Raw genomic sequence first — 16088 nt, 5'->3', positions numbered from 1 at the left:
CTATGTAACGAAGTGAATCAGCTATACATATACATATATCCCCATGTCCCCTCCCTCTTGCGTCTCCCTCCCACCCTCCCTATCCCATCCTCCCCATCCCACCCCTCTAGGTGGTCACAAAGCACCGAGCTGATCTCCCTGTGCAATGTGGCTGCTTCCCACTAGCTCTCTATTTTACGTTTGGTAGTGTATATATGTCCATGCCACTCTCTCACTTTGTCCCAGCTTACCCTTTCCCCTCCCCTTTTACAGCACTTACTACTATCATCCGCAACGTTGATGAAATCTCAGGAGGTACAGAGTATTCAGAAAAAGTAGGCCCAATGAAAATAATCCAAATGAATGTTGCTCAGTAAAAGCCCAAGGAAGTTAAAGAAATAAAGTCAGTTTCTGTGATAACTCAGCAATAACTCAGCAGTGCTTCCTGAGCACTCAGTGCAGCAAATTCTGTAGTGCCCTGCCCAGGGCTGACTTACCCATCTCCAAGCTGATAGGAAATGAAACTGCAGCTTCTCACAGTGCATCTCACTCAACGTTATATGCCCTCTGAGCAGGTGTAATGAATGGCTGATGTGAGACTATATAGGCCCATCCCCCTGCATCAATTCGAGACAACTCCGAAAGCCCATCACAACACCAGATCTCCCAGTGGGATCAGCTGAGGCCTCAGCTGTAAACGTGAGGTTGGTCAGCTTCTGCCTCTGTCCTGTGTTGCCTCAGCCCTTAATTCCTTACAGGTGTGTCTCCAAAAGGCCTTTCCCAGTAAATCTTCCGCCTCAAATTCTCTGTCTCAGAATATATTTCCAGGGATCCAGTCTAAGACAGATAAATTGAAGGGAGTTAAGTGATTCCCCATGTAGCTTGGTGAAAATTAAGTACAGGTTTTGCTTTTTTTTCTTCATGTGCTAATTGGCTATTTGTATATCTTCTTTGGAGAAATGTCTATTCAGATTCTTTGCCCATTTTAAAATTGGGTTCTCTATATTTTTTTATTATCGAGTTGTAAGATTTCTTCGTATAGTTTGGATAAAAGCCCTTCGTGAGGTATATGATTTGCAGATATTTTCTCTCATTATGCGGGTGGTCTTTTCACTCTCTTTTAAAAAACATTTATCTATTTATTTTTAATTAAACAATTTTAAAATTTTATACAGTTTTTAAAGGTTACTTTCCGTTTACAGTTATTACTTAAGTACAGTTTTTATATGAAAGGAACTGAAGTACAAAATTTGGGGGTAAATTTAGATAGTGAAGGTATATGAAACATGCAAACAACGTTCACTGAAAACTTTAAACGAGAAACTTGAGCTCATGTCTGTTTAAAAAATACTTTAAAAAATTTCACTTTACGCTTGAAAGGGCCATACACTGCTCCTGATCAAGACCTATTAATGATGATCATTTCAAATTCTTGATAGTCACCATCAAGGAAAACCTTTGTTCATACAGATATATGAAATATCATTTAAACACATTTTAAAACTAGACATTTGAAACTATTGAAATTATGTGTAAAACCGTTAAAGATATTCTTTCCTTCATTAATAATTTAATGATAAAATGTCTTATAATAACTGTAATAGATTTCAAATCCATTCAAACTCTTTCAAATCAAAAATTTCAAAATAATGGTGAATCTTTCATTTGCAGAACATACATACGTTGCTAGGGCTGTGACCCAGCCGCTAGCTTAGATGCCTCTAAAAATGCACCTGGATTGCAAGAGGAACAGAATGTATGTAAAGACAGTTTTAGATCCTAGCCCTGACTTTGGTCTGCGTACCACGCTCTTTTGCACACCTTGGACGTACAACATACAGCAGCTCAATGGACCCACATCTACAGTGGCTGCTGATATAGATGTCCAGGTGGTAGAGGATTCCCTTCCTTATTATAGAACAGTAAGTGCTGGATGTTTCATGTGTTCACTGCTCACAGGGACCTTGGGCACAATTTCTGTCTGGCTCTGCCTGGACCATTGTCTGAGGAACTCAGAGAGAAAGGGCTTCAGTGATCCGAAAGGATTTCGTGACACACCCACAACTCTTCTGTGGCAGCCCATGGTGTGCTGCATACCAGTTGGGTAGCTCAGGGATATACTCCTAGGAGTATATTCTCAAGCGACCGAAAGAGGATCTCAGGGGAATATGCAGATCTTCAGCAGTTTAACTGGGAAAAAGGAACTAAGACTACAGTCCTAGCAATTCATGACATTTGTGAAGCTAACAGAAATGCATTTTGCAAGCTGGAAAACAGATGGACCTGTGGTAACTGGCTGAGCAGACCTGAAAAAGAGGAATCCTAGGGCAGCAGTGATCTGAGACCTGAGAAGCCCCCTGACTTAAAGTAGAGAATCATCCAAAGAGTCAGGAATAGGTCACACCATGTGCCTCTGGAAATAGGAGTGAAGGGAGAGAAGCTAAAATGAGGAAAATTGGGGGAAACTGCAAAGTAGTTGGAACTCTAGTTCCTCTTCCCTGCTATCTCACTGGACAGAAGACAAAGGATTCATGTCCTGGAAAAGGTAAGATTGAGGGTCTTTGGAATGGGGATCAAGTGGCATGAATGAAAATGTTGGTATCACACAGAAAGTAGGGGATGCAGTGACCACATGCATGTTGTAGGCTGGGTTGAAACCCCCAGTCTTCATTTTCTACTGAAGCCCCAGAATTCTTACAGCCAGACATTTACCCACCAAGCAGGAGATGGAAGAGAACATTCTGGGGAATCTGACCAGCTCAAAAGGAAAGAACTAAAGACTCTAACACTTGTGGTTCATCTACACAGTCATACTTTAAAGTTCAAAAACCCCACACACATGCTCAGTGTTTCCACTCAAGCTTTTAGACCAGCTTCTTCCTTCATCTGTGGGTTCTCGATTCTCCTAGTTTCCTCTGATAATCTGGCGATAACTCTCCAAATTAACGTTTCTCATTCTTCATCCACTGTAATTACTTGTCAGCACCAAGAACAAAAATTGCACTTTTCCTGCCTTCTTTCCTGAAATCTGGAAGCTGAAACTGGAGGGCTCGATATAAACTTCAAATAAATCACAACAGATCATATATGAGCAACCTTCACGCCTGCTGCTATGGGGGCAACTCAGAAAGTTCACCCGAACACCCAACGCCATCACCAAAGACGTTCAAACTGTAAACCAGGAGATCCATTGGATGGCCACTGCTGTCTTCGAGTCCAGCATCTAGAAATCTCAGCTGACTCTACTCTGGACTCAGAAACTGGGTTTCCAACTATTAATCTTTGTTTTTCTTTTACTTTCACAGAAACTGCTTTCATTTAATGCCTGACTGCTAGCACCATCCAGCAGATATCCTCTACTACCAAGTTCCAACAGATGCTTCAGTCGGTCCTTAATGAACAAAATGCTACCAAATGAGAAATGGACTTACGTTAGAAGAGACATGCTTCTTTCCTTGAACGGGAGGAAAGACTGACAAGGATTCTCTCCTTTACCAAACTTTAGTCCGGTTCTTCTGAGCCAGACTAGCCCCATTCTTGGGTATGTTGCCCAATGGCCCAATTTTAACCAAAATCCCCCACCCTTGGTACCTGATCACCCTCGATATCTGATGTCTGATTACCCTAGCCTGCTGATTTCAGCAAGAATCCTGTTAGGTGAGTTTAACCAGAATCCCCTTACCCCTGTTTCCTCTTAATAAGTTTCCATCCCCACCCTTCCATCTGTTCTTGGGCTATAAATTCCCACATTTCCTTGTTGTATTCAGAATTGAGCCCAGTTCTATACTGAGGTCTCTTTTCTCCTATTGCAATAGTTCCTGAGTAAAATCTTTTTTTTTAAAATTACTTTACTATCAGACTCTGGTTTTTCTTTGACAAAGGTAACCATCTGTGAGCCCAGTTCTATACTGAGGTCTCTTTTCTCCTATTGCAATAGTTCCTGAGTAAAATCTTTTTTTTTTTTTTAATTACTTTACTATCAGACTCTGGTTTTTCTTTGACAAAGGTAACCATCTGTATAGAAAAGCTAAAGAGATTCCACAGGACTTCTTAGAAGAAATCATTTTATTGTTGAAGAATTAAGTAGGAGAAACTGTGGGAAGGCTCTAGTTTCTGTTTCGGAAAAAAGAAGTTTCTGACTTTAAGAAATATAACTGCTATTACATACTCTGTTGTCTTGTATTTGGTTGATTACTGGTTTCAGCTGCAAAAGAGACGTACCATGTAACTTTTTATTTCTGAAATTATGTTGTAAAATTAATTCAATTATTCTCTCCATAAAGGAGAAACAGAATGTAAAGAGATTAAGGTGGTTTTTTTTTTTTTTTTAGCAACAGCCAAGAATAGTCTCTAAGCCAATAAAAGATTGTGTGATGGTAATGATACTGAGGGAGATCTTGGTGATAGAGTTCTGTGATTAATTTAACTACAACACAAACTAGTATACGGATGGGTGGCACAGGGACAAGCAATTACAAAGAAAATCAAAGGCAGTTTGCCAGTATCCAAAGTATACAGAGAAAATAACAATGATCCAATTAAGGAAGTATGTAGAGAATGTTGAATTCATGTGAAAGTTTATAATGTCTCTGCTATATGGACTGATGCCAGGGGAATTTAACCCAGCAGGGATCAAGACCAAGATTCAAGGAAATGATGCTTTAGGAAGATGAAAGTACAAAGGTAAAAGCCCAGACAATTAGGCATTCTCATTTACAAAGGAGACTTTAGACTCATTCCTAAGTTTTCTGAAAACAGGAAATCTACCCTTCAGGAAGAGCAACGTCCATGCCATTTTTACACTGTATATCCTAGGTTAGCAGCATTCACTTAGCAATGGAACCCGTTTCAGATTATTTTCTTAATCAACTCATATAAAAGAAAGCAGAGAAGACTCAGATTCTATTTCCGAAACTGTGCAACTCTCCTCCCCAAGCTCGGTACTGAGAAGTGCCATGACCCAACTCTTTCCACCCCCATCATTAAAATCTAGCAGTAACTAAGTTAAAAGTAAAGTGTTCTTTAATACGATTGCTTTAGCACCCTCAAGGAATTTCAGGTTACTTAACACAGAAAAATCATGAAAAATCTTGCCTGTGATCTTGTGGGTTGCTTGGACCAAGTGTTGTTGTTGTTGTTTTAATAAATTCTTCATCTAATGAAGCATCTACAGGTTTTTATCAGCATTTCTAATCCATACACTCTATCTCTTTTTTTTTTTATTTTGAAGCAAATACTTTTATTTTATTTTATTTTATTTAACATCTTTATTGGTGTATAACTGTTTTACAATAGTGTGTTAGTTTCTCCTTTACAACAAAGCGAATCAGTTATACATACACGTATGTTCCCATATCTCTTCCCTCTTGCGTCTCCATACACTCTATATCTTTTAACTACTGCATCTGTAACAGCTGGAAACTTCCTATATACACTGAAAACACAGCAAAAGACAGGAATTTTGTTGTTAATATTGCTTATAATGCACAAACAATATATATCCTTTAGAAAAAAAATAGAATATAAACTAAAAGAGGAAAAATTACCTATAATCAAAACACTCAGAAAAATAATTAATACCATTTTGGTATAAAGCCTTCATACTTCGTATGCACACTTTATAATATATGTATGTATTTTTAATTAGATATTGGAACTAAATCTGCTTTCACATAACTCAGTCCTCTACCATGAATACTATACCATTCCCTGTTAATACATGTTTATCTTCATTCTCAGTGATACATAGAATTTCCATATGTAGATTTATCAGCTTTTACTCAAGTACCTGTTAATGGGCATTTTTAGAGTTGTTCTTAATTTTTCACTAATAACTACAGTGGCCATTCTCCTGAATATATATCTTTGCCAACTGCACAATTATTTCTTTATAGTATAGTATTAGAAGTAGAATTTCTTAATTAAATAATATGAAAATGTTCAACCTTTTGTTTATGCTGCTAAATGGCCCATTAGAAAGTTTGTATGAATTTAAAATCCGAAGAATGTTGGGAGAAAGGAAATAAGACATTCTACACCTCTAGGGCAAGAAAAAAGGTCTAACAAATATCCATTCTTGAAGCGTTGTATATTTTGATGTGTACTATGCTTTGAACCAATGCTTTTTTACTCAAACTCAAAAAAATTTTCAGTTATTTTTAGACAATCTGCTCTCTACTCTTTTACATTTAGCATGACAGGCACTTTGTGCAAATACCTTTCACACTTAAGATTTAAAAGGAGAATCACAAAAACACTTTTCTTAAAAACTGTTGCTTAGAAGAAGAAATCAAATTATAGAAGACACATAACTAAGAAATTCATGAAAATAAGCACTTCAAATAAATATGAAATGTAACTAAAGCCATAGTTAGTTTTAAAATATGTGAAACATTCAACTTAAGGAGTTAGGAAAAAACAATCAAGAAAAATGCCAATGGAATAGAGACCAGGTATATTTTTGCTCATAATTTTAAACTCAAAGCCTAACAGAGAGTAAGAATTCAATCGTTCAATGACTATATAAATGAGACACTGTGAATGAGAATATATAAGTAAGGATTTCATAAAGCCAAAAGATAAAATTAATGAGGTATGAAAAAAATGAACCGAAAACCAAAAACTGAAATATTTTTTATATTCGTATTTTTTTAAAAGCTGTTGGATGATTTTTTTGAGGTGTTGGGCAACATCTATCTATCTTCGCCTATTTTTGTGCTTTTTTTCTGCCTTGTAGAAAACAAAGGTCCTCCTCTGAGATATGAAATTTGGTGTCAAGACCTGGGAGGTTTGAAATTTTATGCTACCTGCAAGTTAAATTAGTCTGCCTTTGTTTTATAGAAGCTGGCAGAGGGCATAAAACTCCTGGGTCAGAGATGAAGGACTTTATTACTTAGAGCTACAGAAGAAGTCAGAGGGTCAGCATTCACATTGGTTCTGCCAGATAGAAATCCCACAGAGCAATGAAAAGTGGGCTGGGTGATACCTGCACACACAATGGAGTGGGTTACAGGAGAGGAACTGTGACCTTAGACCAGTAACCCTATCTGGCCTTCGGCCTGGAGGGAGACACTATCTCAGTCTTCTAAGGCTACTTGCTACATAAACCTCTCTGAAAAGATAGTCTGGAATGAAGTCAGTCAGTGCCTTTATTTGCAAGAAGTGCAGAGATGCTAGAAACCCATGGAGAATCATCTCCTAACAGAAAGAGGGGAAGGAAGCACCATTACTGAATGAGCAGCAGCAAATAGGTTTGTAGTTTTATAAAAAAAAAAAACAGATGGAGATTTTTTTTCCCAGTGTTTTCTGAGCGTTTTCTGTTTGATCACCCACTTTAATGCTGAAGGCAGCTGAGGAAATAAACAGTTGTGTCTTGCAATTCCTCACTTCATGGGTCAGCATTCGCATTGGTTCTGCCAGACAGAAATCCCACAGAGCAATGAAAAGTGGGCTGGGTGATACCTGCACACACACTGGAGTGGGTTACAGGAGAGGAACTGTGACCTTAGACCAGTAACCCTATCTGGCCTTCGCCCTGGAGGGAGACACTATCTCAGTCTTCTAAGGCTACTTGCTACATAAACCTCTCTGAAAAGATAGTCTGGAATGAAGTCAGTCAGTGCCTTTATTTGCAAGAGGTGCAGAGATGCTAGAGACCCATGGAGAATCATCTCCTAACAGAAAGAGGGGAAGGAAGCACCATTACTGAATGAGCAGCAGCAAATAGGTTTGTAGTTTTATAAAAAAAAAAAACAGATGGAGATTTTTTTTCCCAGTGTTTTCTGAGCGTTTTCTGTTTGATCACCCACTTTAATGCTGAAGGCAGCTGAGGAAATAAACATGGAGATTTTTTTTCCCAGAGTTTTCTGAGCGTTTTCTGTTTGATCACCCACTTTAGTGCTGAAGGCAGCTGAGGAAATAAACAGTTGTGTCTTGCAATTCCTCACTTCATGATTTCTTGACTCTAACAGATCTCTGCTCTCTTCCCCAACCCAGATATTCAACTGTTTTGTAAGTTTCTAATTCCCTATATTAAACCTCTTCCTGCTTATAATACTTAGTGTGTTTTCTGTTTTCCTGACCAAACTCTGTCTGATACAATATATAAAAACACGGATCCAGAAAACAGACTCTCACATATGGGAATCTGGGATTAGTCATTGGAAGGCCATATGACTTCATCATCAGTGGAAAACAAAAATAGGTAGTCCAAAGAAAAGGCAAGTAGGAAATAGTGTCTATTAAAGACAGACTTTGGCATAATCAGAGGGGCAAAATCCTTTTATGACTACTCTTAAAAATATATTTTTCAGCAAGTTAATAGATACAGAGCTATAAATTCAGAACCAGAAATAAGATTTGGTCTTGTGAGTTACAGACTTACAGGGCAAATGGAATTTTTAATCAATGCTTTGCCTCTTATGTAAAAGTTGGAGTATTGATTAGGAAGGAGTAGAACTCTAAGAACTGGAATAAGAATTTTCCAATGGCTTCCAGTGAATTTGAGGAGTTTAAACTGCTTACTGCCACTAACCCTTGCTTTCCATCAGAAGCAGCTTATCTTCCCCTATGAGGGGACGTTAGCCTCGCTTTGCCTGTTGGTTCTAAATTACCTCGGTGAAGCGTCCCCTGGTAAGGCAACGCCAGTTCTGTTCAGAACCTATCCACACACCTCTCATTGCTTCCAGACATGTAATCAGAGGCTGCGCACAGGATGTTGGGGATGATTACAAATTCTAATCCAGGAGGAGATGGCACACACACACACTAAAACAAAAGCAACAATTTCCAAAATTATATTCACAGAAAACTGGGAAGAATGTTGGTAAAAATGATTCTAAAGGAATTATAGCAGGGCAAAACAAAGCAATAAACATAACAATTAAAAAAATACATAAAGCTAGTTTACTGAATGGGTGCCCTTACAAGACATTCTGGAGTAACTGTGTTACCACAAACAGCTGGGAGTGACTTCAAAAGTTTACTCAGTCTGTTGACTTAAACCTGAACATATCAGTGATCTAAATTAGATAAGTATGAGGTGCCAGGACTTCCTTAGTATAAAGTTGACTAATGTATCTAAAAGCTTAAGGAAATAAGAATGTCAGAGAATATTGATCATGGGAAACTCTCACATCTATGCCCTTACTGTATCCCTGAGGAGAGTTTAGAGAATACGCCCTGCACCAAAGCTTGGAGCGATGCTGATGAAAGCAGCACCAGCAGAAAGCATGGTGGTGGCTGTTCATTGCAGGCTGGGGAAGACTGTGCGAGATGGTGCCACTGAAATGTACTCCCCAGTTTTAAAGAGCGAATGGCAGAAACCAGAGACACAGAGGTGCCATTACTGCAAAGGGTAGAGGGTGGTGCAGCGTAACTTGACTGTGAGAGTCTAGGTTTTGATAGTTGAGCAGGCTACTAACATTTTACTTGATTCCTATAATGTCTACTTGATCTGCATGTTTGATTAAAAACTCAAGGTTTAGTAATCAGAGATCGGAAATGAGTCACTACAATGAAGAGTCATAACTCACTCGAATCCCCGATTTGATCCACTTCACAGACCCAGAAGCTTTGGAATAAAGAGGAGGCAGTTTCCCTTGAGGAAGGTCCCAACAAAATTGCCACAGGTGTGTACTGTAAACATTCCTTTCAGTCTTCCATGGAGTGACCTGAGGCCACGTGCCAGAGCGACCGTACACTGAGTAACGGGGATGGCCCAGAGTTCTAAAATCTCTTTGGACCTTGGTCCCAAACAGCCACTAATGCACGAGGCTTCAAAATGCCTCAGTCAGAGTTTGGTCTTACTGTGATCAGGCAATAAACAGAGTTTTAGCCAATGTCCTCTAACACCCTGTGCTTATTGTTCCAGAATATTATTAGTTGGAATAGACATAGCAACTGACAGAGTCCCCACATTGGCTTTCTGACCTGTAGAAGAGGACCACTATAGTAGGATGGGAAAATTAGAAGCTGAAGAAATGCTCCTCTTACCAAAACAGAAAGTGAAAATTCATGCCAAATCATGGGTAATTGCAGAACTTATTGCCACCACCAAATACTTGAAAGATACAAAATAAATGTTTAAAATCACATTCTCATTTAACTCACCTATCTGTTGTATGCAGAAGATATATGGATCTTGCAGAACACCAGTTAATTTTCATAAAATTAATCAGGTGGTGACTCTAATTTCAATTGCTGTTCCAGCTGTACTACCTTTATTAGAGTAAATCAATTCAGCCCCTAGTATCTAGGATACAGCTATTTAGCAGTACGTCTTCATTATCCTACCTCAGGGCTATATCAATTCTTTTGCTCTCTGTCATTATAGGGAGGATATTACACATATCCTGTGTGATATTATCCTGTGTAATATCACACAGGATATTACATTTGTCCACTATATTAGTGACACCATGCCAATTGCCTTATTAAGACACATATGTACCAGAGGGTGCACAATATCCTCATGGAAATTCAGGGAACTTGGTCGATTTTCTAGGGGTCCAGTGGGCATGTCAAGGTATCCCAACCAGAATTTAAAAATGTTACTGTGCCTTCTACTACCACTGTAAGAAGAGTCATAGTTCATGGTGGAACCTTTGGTTCTGGAGGCAACATATATCACCTTTCAGGATGTTCTAATCCACTTAACAAGTAACACCTAAAGCTGCTAATTTTTAATAGCAGCCAAAAGAAGAGATAGTGCTCTTGTTGTTTTGGACAGAAGCACATGCTGCTTTGCTATTTGGAATTTATGAACCAGCAAATTCCATGAGTGCCTATGATGTCTGTGGAAGACAGGTTTACTATGTAGCACCACTGGCAAGTCCTGAAAGGTATGTGATAGCATATATCCCTAGGATTTTTTAAAAAGTACTATCCTTCATAGTTAACTATTCTCTTTTGAAGAAATAGTCGCTGGCTTGCTTTTCAACCCTGACAGTGATAGAATGACTCACTATAGGATATAAATTGATCATGCTACCTAAGTTTCCCATCACAAACTGGATGTTATCTGATCTCAACCATAAAGAAGAGCATGCTCAGGATCACTCTATCATTAAGTGGAAGAGACATATAAGAAATCGTGTTCCAGCAAGCCATGGGAACACAAGTAGGATGTGTAAGCTGGTGACTCAGGCTCCCAGAACAAGTGTGTTCTCCTGCTTCATTGTCACATTTCCTTTGACTGTAACATGTGGACTCATGGTCAGTATTTCCCTATGACCAGTTGTCTGAAGCAGACAAAATTTCAGGTTTGGTTTAGAGACAGTTCGGGATGATAGGCTGCCACCAGTTTGAAACGAACTGCAACTTTCTTTCAGCACTGTTTAAGAGTGTCATAGAGAGACAGTGAGGGAAAAAAAGCCCTCTCAGTAGACAGAACTTTAAGACGTGCACCGTATTTTTAACTTTACTTTAAAGGGATAATGGTCAGGGGTACAGCTGGATACCAGTACACGAGCAAAGACTAATGGAAAAGCTGGATCATCACAGACTTGAAGGGAATCAGATGGGACACTTGGTGGTATGGAGATCTAGGCAAAGAGTATGTGAATGCTGTCGAGAGCATGCCAGAGAAGGCCCTCAGTAATATTTGGATACAACCCACCCTGTGGAGATCAGTTTCTCTCTTTTCTTAGTCATTCCAGTGCTTGGTTATTGGACTCAGGAATAAAATCACCAGAATTAGGATGGAATCTAAACAACACAAGATTTTCTTCCCACAAAACTCATACGACAAAGGCCACAGCTGAATGGTTCACCAAACAGCACAAACCAAATCTCATACCCCAATATAGCATCATTTCCGAGTGGGAATAGTGAGCCCCTCGGTGGCAGAGGATTATATTGGACCCCTGCCAGCCTGGAAGGAAAGAAATGTTTTTCTTTAAAAAATATACTGACTTTGGCTATGAATTGTATTTCCTCCCTCACAAAGCCTCGGCCAGCATCACCACCTGTGTATTTATTGAATACCTTATTCCCTGTATTGGTATCCCACGTAATATGGCTTCTGACCAAAGAGCTCATCTTACAGCAAAAGCAGTGACTCATATCCATGAGACTTACTGGTCTTACCGTGTACTACATCACCCAGAAGCTACTGTTCTGATGGAATGGTACACTGATCCATTGAAGAAAAAGTGCAAGTATGTGAATAAGAACTTGCAGTGCTGAGGTGTCATCTGACAAGATGCAGTATATATTCTGGTAGCAACTGACAGCAACAGCAACTAATACATAATTCTGTTTCTGCAATAGCCAGGACATGGGCTTAAGGGTGTGGGAGTGTGGGTAGTCTAATCCCATGTTACCTCAATGATTCATTCACTAAGAATTGTTTCCCAGTTCTATAACTTTGATCTTGGCTGGATCTATCAGTTGAGTTGTCACAAAAATGGTCCTATCCAAGTGGAAGCTGAGAATTCCACTGAACAAATTTGAACTCCTCACAACCCTGACCTAAAAGGCAAAGCAGAAGTTTAATGTCTGGATGATTGGTCTTGATTATCAAAGGGAAATGAGTTTGCCGTTGTATATGCTGGGGCCTTCCCTTTATTACCACTGTTATTGCTGCTGCTGTTTTACTACTACTAACAATTCAGAAGTCCTATTTAGGTCACCCAACCAGGTAAAGAACAAAACCAGCCCAGAAATGCTGGCTGAGAGACAAGGAACAAGAACTGGATACCGGAAGAAAGAAGTTGTAAAACTCAGCTGTAGCCTCATGACTTGTTTCTGTGTGTATTCTCATCTTTGCTCTGTTTACATATACAAATGATGGTACCTGCTGACTGAAACAAAATGTTAAAATTAAAAATATATTATTCAACATTCACAGAGCTAAATTAGTATAAAAGAAACTTAAAAATTGTCTTATAAACCCATGCACATATGTTCACCTTATCTTTGATAAAGGAGGCAAGAATATACAATGGAGAAAAGACAGCCTCTTCAATAAGTGGTGCTGGGAAAACTGGACAGCTACATGTAAAAGAGTGAAATTAGAACACTCCTTAACACCATACACAAAAATAAACTCAAAATGGATTGAAGACCTAAATGTAAGGCCAGACACTATAAAAAGACCTAAATGTAAGCCTGGACACTATAAAACTCTTAGAGGAAAACATAGGCAGAAAACTTTATGACATAAATCACAGCAAGATCCTTTTTGACCCACCTCCTAAAGAAATGGAAATAAAAACAAAAATAAATAAATGGGATCTAACGAAACTTAAAAGCTTTTGCAAAGCAAAGGAAACTACAAACAAGATGAAAAGACAACCCGCAGAATGGGAGAAAATATTTGCGAAGGAAGCAACTGACAAAGGATTAATCTCCAAAATATACAAGCAGCTCATGCAGCTCAATATTAAAGAAACCAACAACCCAATCCAAAAATGGGCAGAAGACCTAAATAGACATTTCTCCAAAGAAGATATACAGATTGCCAACCAACACATGAAAGGATGCTCAACATCACTAATTATTAGAGAAATGCAAATCAAAACTACAATGAGGTATCACCTCACACCGGTCAGAATGGCCATCACCACAATATCTACAAACAATAAATGCTGGAGAGGGTGTGGAGAAGAGGGAAGCCTCTTGCACTGTTAGTGGGAATGTAAGTTGATACAGTCACTATGGAGAACAGTATGGAGGTTCCTTAAAAACCTAAAAATAGAACTGCAATATGACCCAGCAATCCCACTACTGGACATATACCCTGAGAAAACCATAATTCAAAAAGAGTCATGTACCACAATGTTCATTGCAGCTCTATTTACAATAGCCAGGACACGGAAGCAACCTACGTGTCCGTCGACAGACGAATGGATGAAGAAGATGTGGCACATATATACAATGGAATATTACTCAGCCATAAAAGGAAATGAAACTGAGTTATTTGTAATGAGGTGGACGGACCTAGAGTCTGTCATACAGAGTGAAATAAGTCAGAAAGAGAAAAACAAATACCTATGCTAGCACATATATATGGAATCTAAAAAAAAAAAACGGTTCTGATGAACCTAGGAATAAAGACACAGTCATAGAGAATGCACTTGAGGACATGGGGAGGGGGAAGGGTAAGCTGGGACGAAGTGAGAGAGTGGCATGGACATATACACACTACCAAATGTCAAATAGATAGCTAGTGGGAAGCAGCCGCATAGCACAGGGAGATCAGCTCGGTGCTTTGTGACCACCTAGAGGGGTGGGATAGGGTGGGTGGGAGGGAGACACATGAGGGAGGGGATATGGGGATATATGTATATGTATAGCTGATTCACTTTGTTATAAAGCAGAAACTAACACAACATTGTAAAACAGTTATACTCCAATAAAGATGTTAAAAAAATTGTCTTCCCAGACAAAGAGGAATATTGTATGATATCACTTATATGCTGAATCTAAAAAGAAATGATAGAAATGAACTTATTTACCAAACAGAAACAGACTAAGAGAATGAACTTATGGTTACCAGAGGGATGGATACAGGGAGGGGATGGTTAGGGAGTTTGGAATTGACTTGTACCCACTGCTGTATTTAAAATAGATGACCAACAGGGTCCTACTGTATAGCACAGGGAACTCTGTTCAGTGTTATGTGGCAGCCTGGATGGGAGGGGAGTTTGGGGGAGAATGGATACATGTGTATGGATGGCTGAGTCGCTTTGCTGTGCACCTGAAACTATCACAACATTGTTAATTGGCTATCCCCTAATACAAAATAAAAAGTTAAAAAAATTGTCTTGAAATGGTATTGTTTTGTAAGTTTGTAGCACTTGTACTTTTCAAGTTATTAAAACTCAAAACCTCACTAAGATTTTGAGGATAACCTGTGTGTGTGTGTATGTGCACACACATGCCCACGTATTTGTATATATTAACCCAATTATGTTTTCCCTCTTAGCCTCTTCTACTATTTTAAATAGTGTGTGTTGTTGCTGGTTGTTATCCTTATAATTTAGTCATAAGACATCAAAGAGGAATTATTCAGCAGATATATGTATTTTTTCCTTACTTTCTTATGTACACAGTTTTATGTACAGATTAATTTTTCCTCCTTCCTTTTCTCTTCCCTCACCAGGGAAAATAAAGTTATAGATATATTTTAAAAGTGCCACTGGAACTCGTTTCATTATTTCTCAAGATCTACAGGAACAAATACAAACATTGGCTACATGGGAAGAAACATTCTTCTCTTCACTTGAGGGAGCTGTAATCTGTTTTCCTGCTGCATCCTGCATTCTTTCCCTAAATGTTTTTCCAGGGTGTTACAGAGCCTCAGAACCCTTGGTGATCTTGCCAAGAACAAATTGTGAAGTAGTTGCTGAACCCATTACCTACTAAGATGTTGTTCATCTTAATTTGACAACACATGCATCCCTGGCCAAAAAATGTACTTCCTTAGATGATAAGGGACTCTTTAAGTAATTCTTAGAGGGCTCAACTGTAATTACAGCCTCCCTTTGGCCAAAGGGGTGAATCCTGGATTGAGCTTTTGAAATATTCTTTAAAATATTATTAATTATATCAAGAAAAGAAAGCCCCCCTCTCCTTTTTTTCGATAGTTGAAGTCACAGCTTTTCTGTTTTAAAATCCTGGAGAAGATTTAATATCCTGTGGATTTCTGGGAAGTCACAGGGCTAGACACACCAGCTCAGTGTTTGGGGTAAGGTTTTTCAAGAAAAGTCTCTGCACAGATATGGATGAGAAAAAAGCTTGTGAAAGGCATCAGACAGTGCAAACAACAGCTGCCTCTGCAAACCAGAAAGCACTCTGTATCTCGATGTGATAGTCTGTTCCTCAGCCTTCCCAGGGCTAGAGTGTGCATACAAACAGTGCAGATAAGACCAGAAAGATGGGCATTTATATCCTAACAGAGTTTGCATTTATGCATGAGTGAACAAAAAGGAGGCAGGGAAAGATGTTCGAAATGCTGCTCTGTGACTAATAAGTTAGTCGTATCATCAAAGTTGTAAACTGTATGAGCTGCCCTCATTTTTAGGCTCATCTCTGAGGCCCCCCAGCAGCTCAGCTGCCATTGCTAGACCACAGCATCTTGAAGAATGGGGATTCTGTGCTCTCTA

General features: G+C 38.9%; 1 long non-coding RNA gene across 1 annotated transcript in view; it reads right to left on the bottom strand.

The window, feature by feature from the left end:
• LOC114486334 (uncharacterized) overlaps positions 1-10228 on the bottom strand; it is a 23499-nt gene extending 13271 nt beyond the window's left edge. The window contains exon 1 of the long non-coding RNA XR_003679924.1: positions 10090-10228. This is a non-coding gene — a long non-coding RNA (uncharacterized lncRNA). The remainder of the gene's footprint in view (positions 1-10089) is intronic.
• Positions 10229-16088: the final 5860 nt, after the last annotated feature.

Source organism: Physeter macrocephalus, chromosome 5 (assembly GCF_002837175.3).
Source record: "Physeter macrocephalus isolate SW-GA chromosome 5, ASM283717v5, whole genome shotgun sequence".
Taxonomy (NCBI): domain Eukaryota; kingdom Metazoa; phylum Chordata; class Mammalia; order Artiodactyla; family Physeteridae; genus Physeter; species Physeter macrocephalus.
The sequence above is the reverse complement of the archived record's forward strand: the minus strand, read 5'-3'. Positions and strand labels throughout refer to the sequence as shown.